The sequence below is a fragment of the Lissotriton vulgaris genome, chromosome 3_1 (genome assembly GCF_964263255.1).
Source record: "Lissotriton vulgaris chromosome 3_1, aLisVul1.2, whole genome shotgun sequence".
In the NCBI taxonomy this organism is placed as follows: Eukaryota; Metazoa; Chordata; class Amphibia; order Caudata; family Salamandridae; genus Lissotriton; species Lissotriton vulgaris.
In genome coordinates this window covers 807,436,747-807,452,801 of record NC_141689.1, presented here as the reverse complement: position 1 = coordinate 807,452,801, position 16,055 = coordinate 807,436,747, and the positions used below count along the sequence as shown (strand labels likewise).

General features: G+C 42.4%; 1 protein-coding gene across 1 annotated transcript in view; it reads right to left on the bottom strand.

Annotated features, from left to right (window-relative positions):
• CHSY3 (chondroitin sulfate synthase 3) overlaps positions 1–16,055 on the bottom strand; it is a 589,492-nt gene that overhangs the window by 304,582 nt on the left and 268,855 nt on the right. The gene's annotated exons all lie outside the window — the stretch shown is intronic.

The following is a 16,055-nucleotide window of genomic DNA, read 5'->3' as shown; positions in this document are numbered from 1 at the left end:
GCGAACCTTTTCGTGGGCTGGTGGGAGGAGCAGGTACCCAGGAGCTGTAGAGTTGGGCAGGAGGTGGGCACTACCGTGTGCTGGCATCGTTACATCGATGATCTTTTCATCGTTTGGAACGGTAATGTTGCAACAGCTACCGAGTACATCAAGATGCTTAATGATAACAGTCTCAACTTACACTTTTCGGGTTCTATTAGTCCGGTGGCAGCGGAGTATTTAGACCTGAAGGTGTTTGTTGAAGACGGGCAGCTACACACGAGCCTATTCAGAAAAGAGACTGCTGGCAATTCAACACTCTTTGCCAGCAGGAGCCACCCACCACAACTCATCAATAGCATCCCCTACGGAGAGCTCTTGAGACTCCGTAGGAATTGTTCCAGGGATTCGGATTTCGAGGCGGCTGCTTCCGAATGCATATCCCGCTTTAAGGTAAGGGGATATGGCGAAGACCTATTGCATGACACGCTGAGAAGGGTCAAAAAGATATCGAGAGGGAGTCTACTCACTGCCAGACCAGATGGAGCAGGCCGTGACAAGAACAAAACCACCAACATCAATAAATTCAGAATGATCACCCCCTACTCCACCGGGGCGAATGACCTGAAAAGAATGCTCAAAAAGAACTGGCATATTTTGCAAACGGACACTATACTAAAGGATGACCTTCCCCCCAATCCACTAGTGACATTCAGTAAAGCCAGGTCTGTGGGTGACATGCTCATCAGAAGTCATCTGGAGAAACCCCTCCCAAGGGTAAATACCTTAAAAGATCAAAAAGGGTTTTTCCCCTGTGGGAGGTGCAAAGCCTGTGCGAGCAGTAAGAGGGTTCTCTCGTACATTATACCAGACACAGGAAGTAGCATGCCCATTCGAAAATTCATCACCTGCAGCACGCAATATGCGGTTTACTGTTTGCACTGCCTGTGTGGCCTTCGCTACATAGGCAGCACCATTAAAGAACTGAAATTAAGGGTTATGGAGCATTTGAGAGCCATCGACAAAGCAAACCCCAGCTACCCAGTGGCCCGCCACTTCGCGGAGGTTCATGGACGAGACCGTAAACTGCTACAATATTTTGGTCTAGATACCAGACCCCCTAACGTGAGGGGCGGAGATCGCCTAAGACGACTCCGTAGACTTGAATCTAGGTTCATCATAGATCTCTCTACGAAGTACCCCAGGGGCTTAAACGCGGGGTAAGAGATGGCGTTCCATCTGGGAAAATAGGATTATAGAGTACCGTTAAGGCCATGAAGTGTGTAAGATACTTCCCCATCTGTAAGAAACAACAGAGGAGTATTGCAGTAAGAACTCTGGGTGATCAGATAGCTTATACAGGGTCTTCAATATAGCTGTAATGAGATGTTGAACGTGACGCATGCTGAAGTATTTGTCTGTTTGTTCTGTAACGATATACATAACTGCTTATCAAGCTCATATAATCTGGTTTACCATCTTCGCATAATCTGTACGCTCACTAGATCAGGGCCCAATACTGTGTTGAATGGACCTTGATCAATTACACTGGAACTTGTCCTTTGCCTAGAACCAACATATGCAAAGGAAGTGAATAATGTTGTGTCCTAAGGATTTAAATTCTTGTTTGCATAACATGTTGATGAATTGATATTCAGCTATGGAGCTGTACAGTTTTGCGATTTATTCGGTAGCAAGAGATGCTAAATGCCTGCAGAAATAGGTGGACTATTACCCGACAAAATTAGATAGAGGACCTTAGCCGATCCACGGCTTTATTTTATTTTGTTTATATCACAAACATGATATCTTTTGTGTATACCCACTCACTGTATGGATTTGCCCATCTATGGGCTTTATTGCACAACCTGTAATCATCTCTAGGCTGTACATATTGACATTCCAAGATGGCGCCCACAGCGACTATAGTGGGGTTGTCCTCTGTCTATATCAATGTCTATAGCAAGAAAGTGAAAATGTCTTATTTAATCCATCTAAAAATGTAAATTGGTGTTACCACACTGACGAAGGCAGCACGCCGAAACGCGTCTGTGGAGAGTGCCTGTGAGAAATAAACCTGCATGCTAGAAAGTACCCCTCGAGTGCTGTTGTCTTCTTCATATATGAGGAGGAGTTGGAGCGTTATATATATATATATATATATATATATAGAGAGAGAGAGAGAGAGAGAGAGAGAGAGAGTGAGAGAGAGAGAGAGAGAGCTCTCTTTCTCTCTCTCTCTATATGTGTATATATATATATATATATATATATATATATATATATATATATATATATATATATATATATATATATATATAGCGAGAGAGAGAGAGGCTTCTGTGTAGTTATACTTAGGTCAGACTTTACATTGGACGGCCATTTTTAATGTTTCCCTTAACTGTGGTGCCATTTGATGAATTTTCACAAAACTTTCCAAAAATGTTCATCCTAGTCAGTTCCTCCCTAGAATGTTTGTGGGTGACCTGTCAAGCAGGGCCCATGAAAGAGGGATTCCAAAAAGCTTTTCCCTAGGGAAAACCAGACAATGATATAAAAAACATAGATGAACATAATTACACAACATTTGGCCGGCATACAGATCTTTATCCATGAAGCAGCCTTTTTATGATTTGGTGTTTTAAGGAGAAAAAAAATAGGACTATCTAATACAAAATGGCAAAATAACCATTTAAATTTGCTGCACCCGCAGGATTGACAGTGGCCCTTTGGGACTGATTGCTGTTATTGGCTGGGTGCAACAAAAAGACAAATGATGTGGCCGCCATTAAAGGACTCAGGGACTCAGTGCCTGGGTTCCAAAAAATATGAGTTATGGAGAAACAGAGCTTTGCCACTGAAAACCTCTCAGCAATCCCACTGTGTGGGACATACTGTAGGGAACAGAAGGGGTAGTTGTCCCCCAAGGACCTTCAAGAATCAAAGGGACTTCACCCCCCAACTAGTAGTGTGCTAGGAGGTGCATTTGCAGAGTGGTGGAGAAAGGGGTGTGGCCTCTGACAGCTTCTCAGCCAACCTGCTGTGTGGGACTTACTGGAGGTAACTGGAGGGATAGTTGGCCCCCAAGGATGTCCTTGGGGGCCATTACTCCTCCTGTTACCTCCAGTATGTTCCACAAAGTGGGAATGCTAAGAGGTCTTCGGAGTCCATGTCCCCTTACTCCACCACTCTGCAAACGCAGCTCTTGGTGCACTACTGGTAGGGGGATGAAGTCCACTTTACTTCTGAGGCACCTTGGGCAATCACAACACAGAGCACAGTAGATCCAGCCTAAAGAAGGGACAAAGAATACAACTACACTCACAAAAAAGAGCTGTAAATCTATCCCTACGGAGGCTAAGAGCAGCGCCCCAAAATGAACAACTCCGAGCCACATTGAAAAAACAAAGGGCTGAGTTCAAACACACAAAATGGGAAAAAAAGCCGCAGAAAACGAAGGTTGGGCAAAACTCTTATACGACTCCAAAAGCAACAATAGTGCCCGTTTTTGGCAAACAGTAAATAAGATCCTACGCCCAGACCACAAGGACCTCGGTTCACACATTGGGGAAGATCAATGGACTAACTACCTCGGCAGACACTTCAACGATCCCTTGGGACAGACAGGGGCACAAAGAAGCACCAACGCAGAGCAAGCACTCGCAATGACCATGTCAACGCCGACAATCTTGGGAGACCAACCCCAACCCAGTGTTACTCCGGCACCATCAGTGGCTGAGCAAATAGCCCTAATAAAAAAACAGATTAGCAAGGGCAGGAAAAAAGGCGCTCCAGGTCCTAATGGCATTCCGCCAGCCCTGTTCAAGGTGAAAGACACAGAATGGGCCACCATACTACAACCTTTATTCACAGAAGTCAGACTCCTAAATAGAATCCCAGACTCATGGAGAGGGTCGATGATTGTCCCCATACATAAAAAGGGAGACAAAACGGTCCCCGATAACTACCGTTTAATAGCCCTTCTTGACAACGAGGCCAAATACTTCGCTGGAATAATCTTAGAGGAGATCGTGACATGGGCAGACACAAAGCAGATTATACCATGGAACCAGACGGGTTTCCGGAAAAAAAAACGTAACAACAACCAACATCCTGGCAATCTTGCTGATTATTGACAGAGCTAAAACAAAAAAACTGCCTCTGCACTTGTGCTACATCGACTTCAGCGCAGCCTTTGATAACATCGAGAGAGGCATGTTGTGGCAGAAACTTGCACAATGGGGCATACCTCAATCGCTTCTTAATATGCTGAAGTTACTTCACCATGACACCTGGCTGCAGGTGAAGCTGGGAAGCGGGACCCATCTGTCTTCCAAAGTTTGCACGACCAAAGGGCTAAAAAAAGGGTGCATGTTGGCCCCGACTTTGTTTAACCTGTTTATGGTAGATTTATCAGGCTGACTCGACACATGCAACTTCCACTCTCCGAGGTTGGGAGGAAAAACCCTAAGTAATCTATTATACGCGGATGACGTGGTACTTCTTAGCCACACACATATTGGCCTCCAGAATTTGCTGATCGAAATGCACAGTTACGCAACAGAAAATAACTTAAAAATTAATCTAAGCAAAATGCGTACGATGTCGATCAATACCAGGAACAAACACCAGAAATCCTGGACTCTGGGCGGCCAAAAAATAGAGTCTTCACGCGAATATAAATTCTTGGGACTTATATTTGACACCGACGGCTCATTCGTTCGGCAGATGGAGGAAACCAAAAGAAGAGGGGCCTCGATCGCCATCACATTGAAAAATCTAGCAAACCAACTATCGGGGCCGACCCTGACACCATATTTAAAAGTCATCCAGGCTAAATTGCTCCCCTCAATTTCCTACGGCAGCGAGGCACTACGAGGAAGAGACTCCAGGAACCTAGATAACATCCAGGTAAAAGCATATAGAACTCTGTTTTCACTTCCGTCTTACACCTCGCCTGCCCAAATAAGGTTGGAGTTTGGCCTAAAAAAACAAGACCTTGCAAGACAAGGAGCCTTCATTATCTGCTGCCACAAACTCCGCTCTGCCTCCAATGACACCTTAAATGCGATGCTGTGGCAAGACATACAAAGCAGGCATGTATCTCAGGCACGCTCCTACTTGAAGGCAGCATTGGGGGCTGTCAAGGCAACCGCACTTTGGGACATGCAACTGGGGCACAACCCCTTTAAAAAAGCGGTTTGGAAAAACGTAAACACTCTTTCCCTAATAGAGGACAAGGTCGCTTTTACAAAAAGAAACCATGCGTGGATGACACTAAATACGTATAAATCCCTGACACCACAACTTTATTTCAGCCAGGGCTTCCCAAAAATCACAAAACTGAAGTTTCTGAAATACAGATTAGGGATCCTGCCTAGTAGAGAGTATCAACCACCATGGCTTAGGAGCAATGGCCATGAAGTCTGTCCGCTCTGCAATCTAGCAACGGGAGACATACTCCACATGACTTGTCTCTGCGAAGAGCTTCGACAAGTCCGCCAACAGCTACTAAGGGACCAGTTCAAGGAGATAGGGACCAGCACGCGAAGGCAGGCTGTGCTTGCATGCTTGAACCCCGCGAATACAAAACTGAACTGTAGATACGTCAAGTTTCTGACTACGATAGAGCAATGACTGCAAAATCTACAACTGGCCGCAACTTCTGGCTCTGGCACCTAACAGACGAACTTTGGGCTACAAAAGCCTAGCCCGCCCCGGCTCAGGGAATACTGCTCGACAACTACCCTCGGTCTCTCACCGTCTGGTCTCCGATAAGGACGATTATACAGACTACATTCTTTTATCATATTTTAAGAAATTGTTTTAATTGCAGCGATTGTACTGGTTTTAATTAACTATACATAATAAAATGTACTTACTTACCACTCTGCAAACGCAGCTCTTGGTGCACTACTGGTAGGGGGATGAAGTCCACTTTACTTCTGAGGCACCTTGGGGGCCAAGTAGCCCTCCTGGTACCTCCTGCAAGTTCTACACAGCGGGACTCCTGAGATCTGGTCGGAGGCCCACCCCCTTTCTCCACCACTCTTATTTTTTGGAACTCAGGCACTAAGTCTCTGAGTCTTCTAATGGCGGCCACCTCGTTTGTTTTTATGTTTTACCCAGTTAATGTAAATGTGTTGTATTTGTATAGCGCGAACAGTAACCCGTAAGCATCCCGGCGCTTGTACTCCTACCACAAGGGAACTCCTCCTGGCTTTTCCTTGTGAGGTGTCCACTCCTGGGCATCCCATGGTGAAACCAGGCATCCCTTGTGTATCGGGGGCCGTTGTGGAGACTAAGCAAGCTATTGCCCAGAGTTGCAGTGTGGGGCCCATGGTTAGATTCGGCACTGAGGCGAGAATATCTGGTCAGAGGAATTTAAGCCCAATCCCGCCGAGGCGGGAATCGAACCCTGGTCCCTGGCCAGCACTCTGCATCAAGGTCTGCCGCTCTAACCATTGAGCCACACTTCTCCTTAATCACAGATAGTTCCCTGTAGACGTTCTCTGTATGCAAAAAGTAAGAGTAATACAAGGTAACCCATACTCAGTCTGCACATAATCACTCACAGACTTCTCTTTTTTGTTTTCAATTGTTTCTTTCAATTGTTACATCCACCCTTCCCATTATTCCCATAAGCTGTCAAATAAAAATTGTCCTCACTTTTGGGTATTTTGTCACATGATGGAGTGTCTCTAGTTCAGAACATGTATTTTTAAATGTTAGATGTGATCAGACTACACCTGGTGTACAAGGAAGTATGTTGTGGGTGAAAAATAACCCAATTCTGACTAGATGGGACTGACAATTTCTTAAACGAAAAGGTATTTCATAACATTAGAGGAAACACCAATAAAATGGAAAGCAAAAATGTAATTGATAAGTGTAGCACTTATTTTTCATTGAAAACTTTTGTTTTCCACCTCCGATATAGACTTTATGTATCTCAAGAAAGATTTTCTTCAAACGTAACACCAGAAAACTATTATATTGTATAACATTCCTATCTGGATCATGGATCATTCTGCGCTAATTTAGATCACAGAAAATACTTCAGGTAAGCATATAGATGTCTGCCTTTATCAAATAGATTCTGTCAGGTGTTGCTACTCTGGAAAATAATGTACCTCATGCACTTCAATGGAAGCACATCCTAAGAAGCAGAATAATTCATGCCATGCCCTAAGCATAATGGTGAGAGAAAATACTCTGGACTGATCTACCATAAGAATGGCACTTTCTGAATGGGAGTGACAAAAAGCAATGGGTGACTAATGGCGTTGAACTAAAACCAGCTAAAGTGGTCTGTTAGTCTTAAAGGTCTAGTATCACAGATAATTATGTATAACGTAAAAGTTACCTTAAGATAACCTTGGAAGTCTACTAGCAGTCAAAGGAATCTTTGAGAAACGACAGTAAAAGTACAGCCACAATGCACATTAGGGAGAAAAAGTATAAATCATAATACCTTCCCATCACCACAATTGTCGAAAGTCGTTTTTGATATTAAACATGTAGAACTCTCAAATACAAAGGCTGCAACCAAATGCTTTGAACAAGGTCCAAAGAAAGTGAAATTCGAAGGAACACATAAAATGTGATCTAACTATTGGGAACAAACACAAACTCTCAGGAAATATCAAACGAATTAAAACAATGTAATAAGCTTTCAGCGTAGCAAATAAGATGTTTGTTAAAACATTATAGTTCAGCACTAGCAACAGAAGCATTTTCCAATTCATTCCATAATTGCTTTGTTTATCAGTGGATAACACTGCTATAAATTGGTCTGAACTTAGCCCATCCCAAATAAATGCTCATCCAATATCCCGGAAAGTTCTAGCTATGGTGCAATTTGGCTGAACGCAAAGTCCTCATTTCAACAAAAATCTCTGCCTCTTCTCATTGACTGATTTTAATGCCCAGAATACAATTCAGAGTGTTTTACTTAGTAAGTGCAAAATGGCCCTTTGGCACTTTGGAGATGTAAACTGTTCCTTTGCTAGTATTCACACTTTACTTATACAATGCTTAGATACAAGTCACGTTTTAGATGTAAAATATGCAATGATGGTGATATTCCTAGGCATTTAATACAAGATCGGAAATGAGCCAGTCATATATTTAGATTTCTGATTTTTAGAATTCCAGATTCCATGCATACTCCTACTACACTCTTATTATTTAGGGCTATCTGACCTTCAGATGTTCCTAAAGAGTAAATCCGGTGGCTTTGTGTTGCATTACATTTTTTCTTTCCTATTCATTGGGAAACTCTTTACCCATTAAAAACGTCTTATCCTTGACCCTTACAAAATCTAGGAGTGCTTCATTCCCTTTCCCACTATAGTAACACCCTTATTACAAACCTTTGCAAAAGGAATTTTGCATGTGCTCTCAGTATGGGTGGGAATTGCTACTCAAAATGTCTGAATACTCACCATCCTACTGATCTTTGGATGTGATATGCATGCTGTAGTGATCTCCAATAACACCTCCTTTCTGTTCCTAACTATAAAGATAGTACTGATACAATCCCAATGAAGGAGCACATTTTCTATAGTATGACATTCCATTTACAGTCATGATTCTCAAAATATCCCAATTCTATGTATAAGGGTCTAAGACTATACCTTCTCACTATACTATTTTCTGCTTTAAATTTCAACTTAGGTGTGCAAATCTATGTGTGAATGAGACCTCTAGAGGTTCTGTTATAAGACAATTTAAATATTTTTAAGATAAATATGTAGGCACTAGAATACCTTTAAGGAGTTATTAGAATTCATTGATTGAGCGGAGCATCACAATGCAGCCCAATTTTAGTAGTATACCACACCCCAAAATACCTATTCTTACCAGCTCACACTGAGAAATATAAGTGAAGCAAATTAAATTTATAGTCAAAATTTATTATTGCCTCTATTACAACTAACTATTTTTTTTTATCATGGGGACTCTGGCCCTTACAGTACCACCTCCAACTAAAAGTCAACTGAGTTTACATTTTTTCTTCTGTAGTACTATAAAAAAAGGGAAAAGTAGTTGATGGCGGGGACTTCCCCAGTTTGTTTATACAGTAATTATTCTACTTAAATAAAGTGTCTCACATTGTAATGAATGCTGGAAACCGATGGGGCAAGGATCACACCATAGAAAATTAAGTAAACGGTTTGCCGCAGCACTCAATAAAGTAAAGACGTTGTGTACAATGACAATATACAAGCATATTCCAGAAAACCAATTTGACAGAAGTTGACAAGTTCCACAAGATGAGTAAATCTTGGAGTCTTTTAATGAAGATTACAGCCAGCCGACACGTGTTTCATTGCCTTAGCGACTCATCAGGGCTAGACGGCCGTGTCAACATCCGAAGGTCGCTTAGCTGGTGATAATTCCAACCCAGCCGGGCCTTCTCTAGTAGCACTAATGTCAGTGCGTCCAGAAGCGGTGAAAGTCCTGATATAATTGTTTACACAGCATGTGCGCTTTAAGTACGGGCTCGGGAATCACGCAGTGTCTTTCACCAGAATGGCCCGGGAGAAGCTGCACGAGCTTGTCGTCTCATGAAAACGCCGCACACGGCCTCGATACTCACTATAATTGGAACCGCACCAAGGTTTTCCTGCTACTAATGTGATATGGTATACTTCTGACCATAGAAGTGTCGAAATTCTGGTGAAAGACACTGCGTGATTCCCGAGCCCGTACTTAAAGCGCACATGCTGTGTAAACAATTATATCAGGACTTTCACCGCTTCTGGACGCACTGACATTAGTGCTACTAGAGAAGGCCCGGCTGGGTTGGAATTATCACCAGCTAAGCGACCTTCGGATGTTGACACGGCCGTCTAGCCCTGATGAGTCGCTAAGGCGATGAAACACGTGTCGGCTGGCTGTAATCTTCATTAAAAGACTCCAAGATTTACTCATCTTGTGGAACTTGTCAACTTCTGTCAAATTGGTTTTCTGGAATATGCTTGTATATTGTCATTGTACACAACGTCTTTACTTTATTGAGTGCTGCGGCAAACCGTTTACTTATTAGGAGTAGTGTTCTTACTCATAGGAGTGGTTTGGGTTTGTCCACTCGCCGTACAGCACCAGATAACTCTTGTTTTTCTGAAACCATATGCGTATAAACAGGCAGTGCACCCTTTTACTGATAAAAAACCTCCGTTCTTCCAACCATAGAAAATTAATACCACGCCTGTTCCCATGGAGAAATCACCCACCTTCCCACATCAAACAACACAGATGCAATTCTAAACTGCTTTGCTTTGAAAGTAACATATACTTAACGATAATTTAAGCACACCTTTTTATTGTTTGTGAGACGCTGATGGAGCATGAGTTTATGCCCTGAAGTGTGAAATTCCAATGCATGCAAGCATACAATTACATGATAAAGCTCTGGATTAATATAATTTTCACATTCCATACACATGGAAGAAATGTTCTGTTGATGAATCACAAAACTGTGTTTATGGTAGTCATGTAAAAACTCTTCAGTGACAAGTCAGCTCAGCATATGTCACTTTTAATGCATACCAATCTACACTGAAGTTTGCAAACAACTACATTATAGCTTAGCTTCTTTTACCATTGCACCCTCTCACTAATGTCATTGTCATTGTCTAATTTAAATATGAAAAAAGACCACGTTTTATATATTTGTATTGATGTTGCACCTTTTCATGGGGTATTGATTCAAAGATCTATATTTAACAGTTAGGAAATAAGTCAACCCATTTTATTACTCATGCAAAATAGCATGTGTATGTGTTATTTCTGATTCTACAGAATACTATAGGTGTATACTATTTTGCTGAAGTCTAGGGCAAACAGGGCAATTAGGTGCATGTTATGGAACTTAAGGTGGGAACATAACATCTTTTCAATGCAGAACATGGTTTACTGTAAGGGAATGAGCCCCAAAACCAAAGGCGTTTTGTTGTTTACTGTCTAGGATGGGTTAGATGTTTTCTCCTGAAATGTCATATTATTTGTGCAAAAGTGAGATGCTAGCTAGACCCTTTTGAAGAGGTTGACAGCCTTAGATTGGAATCACCATTATTTGTGTGCATGCATTCATATTCAGCAAATACTTGTATTACAAATACCTTTCAAACCCACTCCAGCAACTCACTGATGTCTATATATCTGAATGCAGACAAGAACAATAAAGGGAGGAAGCACATGGAAGAATTGAATCAAACTCTAAATCACTACACATAGACCTCTGTGACAGTGACTGAGTGCCGTCAAATATTCTTAGATCCTGATATAAAAAAGGTATACTCTATTTCTATTTCCTGTATCTAGTGCCTCTGTGGAGGAGAGAGGGGTATGTGAGAACTGGTATGGGTCTGTGAATAGGTATATGAGTGGTTGTACGGGTCTGTGAGTGGGCATACAAAAGATTTTATGGGAGTGTGAGTGGGTGTGTGAGTGGTTCTGTGGATGATGTCCCCAGTGATGTTGAAAGTGATGTCACCGACCATGTCATGAGTAAGGTAATATGTGAGGTCAGAAGCAGTGCATTGAGGGGGTACAAGTTATAGTTAGCTCATGTAAGTATACCTGCTGAATTTCACTGGTTTTGTATGAGGGATATCTGAGCCTATCTATTTCCTAACTATAACGTCCCTGTAACCTTACTAAGGTTTTTCAAAATCTATTTCCTATCTCTATCACCCATGTAATTTTTTAACCCCATGGCTGCTAAGGCAATTCCCCTCCTGTGCTGGGATTTGCTATATTTCATTGTTTTATGACGAGCTGGGCTCGTCATCAGTGTACGAGGAGGCTACACCATGACGAGCCCAGCTCGTCATCAGCTTGGAAGGGGTTAAGTGAATTTCTATGGATTTTTAACTGGTAGTTGAGTTTGCAGAGTGTTTGAGAAACAAGGCGTGTCCTCTGACCAACTCTCAGGAATACCGCTATAAGGGACTTATTGGTGGTAACAAGAGGATTTCTTGGCCCCCAAGGTCCCATCAGCATACAAAAGTACTTCATACTCCAACCAGTATTGCGCCAGAAGGTGCATTTTCAGTGTGGTGGAGAAAGAGGGCGTAGTCTCGGAAGTCCTCTCAGCAATACCACTCTTTGGGACTTACTGGAAGTAACAGGAGGCCTTGGCTCCTAAGGACCCTCAGCATCCAACGGGACTTTATTCACCAAGTAGCAGTGCACCAGGAGGCCTGTTTGCATGGTTGTGGAGAAAGGGGGCATGACCTCTGATAACCACTCAGCAATACTGCTGTGTGGGACTTACTGGGGTTAACAGGAGGAGTAGTTGGCCGCCATGGACCCTCTGGAGCCAAGTGGACTTCATTCCCCACCACAAGTGCACCAGGAGGAGGGTTTTCAGAATGGTGGAGAAAGGGAGTGTGGCCTCCGAAATCCTCTCAGCAATCACGATGTGTTGGACTTACTGGAGGCAACAGGAGGGCTTGTTGGCCCCCAAGGACACTTTAGAGCTGAGGGGACTTTATACCCCAACAAGCAGTATGTCAGGAGGCACATTTGCAGAGTGGTGAAGAAAGGGTGCGTGACCTCTGAAGACCTCCCAGCAATCACGTTTTGTGGGACTTGTTAGAGGCAACAGGGGGGATTATTGGCCCCCAAGGACCCTCTGGAGCCAAAGAGAATTTATCCCCAAACCAGCAGCGCACCAGGAGGCACGTTTGCAAAGTGGTGGTCTCCAAAGACCTCTCAGCAATCTTGCTGTGTGGAACTTTCTGGAATAGACAAGAAACAGAATCATGAATGAGATTTATTTTTAAAGTTTAAAATTGATATGAGCTCAAATAACTGCTGTTCAAATCATTCTTACCAGGAGGGAAAACAAATGGAAATATTGTTTCATTGTGAGGATTAGTAATTACAAGAGGTTGTACACGGTCCAGCCTCAGACCATGTTTAGAAAAACAACATTTGTCCATGTCAGAGAACAATGTAACACAAGAAACAGGGAGCCAATAAGGACAACGAAGGGCAAATCTAGCTCCCTGACAAGAATCTAACCACTTCCAACCTAAACATAAAATGTCCACCTTCCCCCCAGACACTTGTCAACTATTTCTTCACCACCACTCTCTACAGATCGACAGACTGGACCATTGAAAGTGATCAACATTGGCAGGCCTATATTACCGAACCATTTTAATCAAAACTGGGTAATATAATTAAACAACATTACAATTATGCTTAAGTGTATTCAAGCCGCCCGAGGTAGCTTTAAGGTCAATAATAAATACAGTTCAATATAAAAAATATGTAAAAAAATAAACTTTAGATTTGGTAAATTAGCTTGCAGCTTTAATAGAACACATTCAACTTTCAATAATTCGGCTACGAAAAAAATCTGGAGATGACATTTCAGGACATGGGTGAAAGCTCTAAATCGCACTTGTCTGAGGAACATTTTTCATCTTCTGACAAAGGGACATTGCTTTTCTTCGCTTTTCTTCTCCCTGACACAAGGAGAGAGTTTAAAGAAAGCGCACTGTTGGAACAATATCAAAACTATCTAAAGATAACTGAAGGGTGCCTAAAGGATGTCAGAGAGTATTTCTGTCACTGTCTGGTGCAATCCATATTGTGCACAGCTTCTCCGAACAGGATGTTTTAAATCAAAGGAAAAAGTCACATAAAAATATGCTTTCAGACATTGTTTCCTTGTTTGAGAGCGAAATAAGGCAAAAAATAAATGCACGAGATAACAGTAAATCAGCTAGTTAGTTTTGTAACCCAGCAGAGTATCAAGAGATTTCTAAAAAGAATGGTGGGGGGAAAAGGGGAGTTCAAATAAAATCAAGTCAGGAGTACAGCTTAAAAGAAGCAGGCGGTCGTGGCCGGACTGGAAACCAAAATCAACCCTGACAAAGATGTTTAAACCAGCCCCACATTCTTATAAGCCATGAATAGATTACGTCAGTGGGTCATAAGTAGGTTTTGGCAGCCCACTGTGAACTTCCTGAGGTGCTAGAATTGATGGTGCAGTCCTGCAGGGGGCAGAGCAGAAAGGCAGAATGTGATACAGGAAATTGAACAGAACCTGTAAAACGACGGTCAGCGAGCTCCAGCCAGATCTCCATGATGCAACATTGTCCATGTGTGGTGCCTGAAAGCCTAAAAGCTTCTCTTTTGGCCGCAGCAAGTCCCACAGCTACAGCGTTAAGCAGCGACGGTCTGATTATTACTGCAACATGGAAGCACTTCTTTGGCAGTGTAAGGATTTGTGACCAAACGAGGAACTTTAAGATGAATCCATCAGTCACTTCTGCCTAGTATTCCAAGTCTTGAAAGATACACCTTCGATGTTTTGGATTACTGGTGCATTAGTGACAATAGACAGTGGTTTCTGCCCAGCGTCTCTATTGCACCCATGACCAAAATATAAAATTAAAGTGCCTGTGAATTTATGAAAATCACAGGTTTCTAGGCGTACGTATTACCCTGCACAGGCGTATTTTTAAAAGGGTTGTTATTTCATTGGGCACAAGGAATAACATGTCAGCAAAGGTAGACAATCTCTCAAGACTTTCAGGGGGAAAATAGAAATCTGTATTTTACCAGAACAGATGCACAAACACCCAGAATGTAAGTGTTTTTTAAGATTGTTTCTTATTAAAATTAATACTGCTACTCTCACACTTTTGTCGGGCTTAGCAGGGTGAATTTAAGGGATTGTCTAAAATAATCAAATATACAGTTCGATACTTTTTAAAAGCGCCATAGAAACCTCAGCATCAGTTTATTGTTTTCCTGTTGGTGCAACGTCCTTGGTTTTATCCTGCTGTTCCCGCCTTGCTGAAATGCCATGTTTCTGGCAGTCTGACTTATATTTTTACAACCAAGCAAATCCCTGTGATGAATGTAAACATGTCTCAAAATCCTCTTGCAGCATCAACATTTTAATCAGGTTTCAGCAAAAGCCTTGCTAAGTAAAGGCCCAATCTGTCTTTGGTTAGAAGTCAATCTCCGTCATGTTTTTGTATTAGCGCTGTTCTAAATCCCTTCTGGAATAGAAGATTCAGCGGCCCACAGGGATCAGAGGCAGGCGGTACGTTTGCAGCATTTACGCACAACCTACCCTGCACAGATTTACATGCGCCGTATACACATGACGCTACGAGTGGGTCTCCGTATGCGCGCATTCATAAGCAAGCATGCACACAATTTACAGGTTTTTTTTCTCTCCAGCAAATCAAGTTGTTTATGTAAATCTAAAACATATGTTTTAAATTCCTTCATTTGAAAGTGGGCATGTAGTTCTTCATGGCATACCTTACTGCACTGCACAGTATTTATACCACCTCACAACAGTGCACTGCATCCAACAAACACTAATCTATGCTCTGCCCTGCACCCTAAAGATATAAGATCATCACACAGCCGTTTACCATGCCGAAACTAACCCAGTGCCCTGACAATTTGGGGGCACTAACTCAGTGCTCTGTGCTGCACTTAGTGGGCACTGACCCACTGCACTACATTTCAAGCACATTGTAGCATCTCTGAGCATTGCATCTTAGGTACACTAAACCACCGCACAGCACCATAAAGACACTGACCTACCACTTTGCACTGCACATGGCACCACAGTGCACTGCACACCACTGCCTTTCAGGACACTAATGCATTACACCACAGCTTTGAAAACGATCACACCGCATATCAGAGCACAACATCCTGTAGCCACTTCCAAAAACACTGCAATGGATAATGGGGAATTTAACCCAAAACATTAAAAACTATGAATTCTAGGTAGGTAACATCAATTCAGTAGTAGTCTAAAATACTGACACTCTACACTGCTTTATATCATGGACACTCTAAGCCATCACAGTGTACCTTAGGGACATTAACTCATCGTCTTGTACAACAACCAAGAATCTGTTAGCCACGACACTGCGCTGCACATTACGAATGCCAATACACCATACCGTATTGCTTCCTTAGGGTAATATCCTACTACACTGAACTTCAGGGCACTAACCCAACACACTGCTTAAAACTGATAAACACAACAATCACAAAACTTCACTAAATCGTAGTGA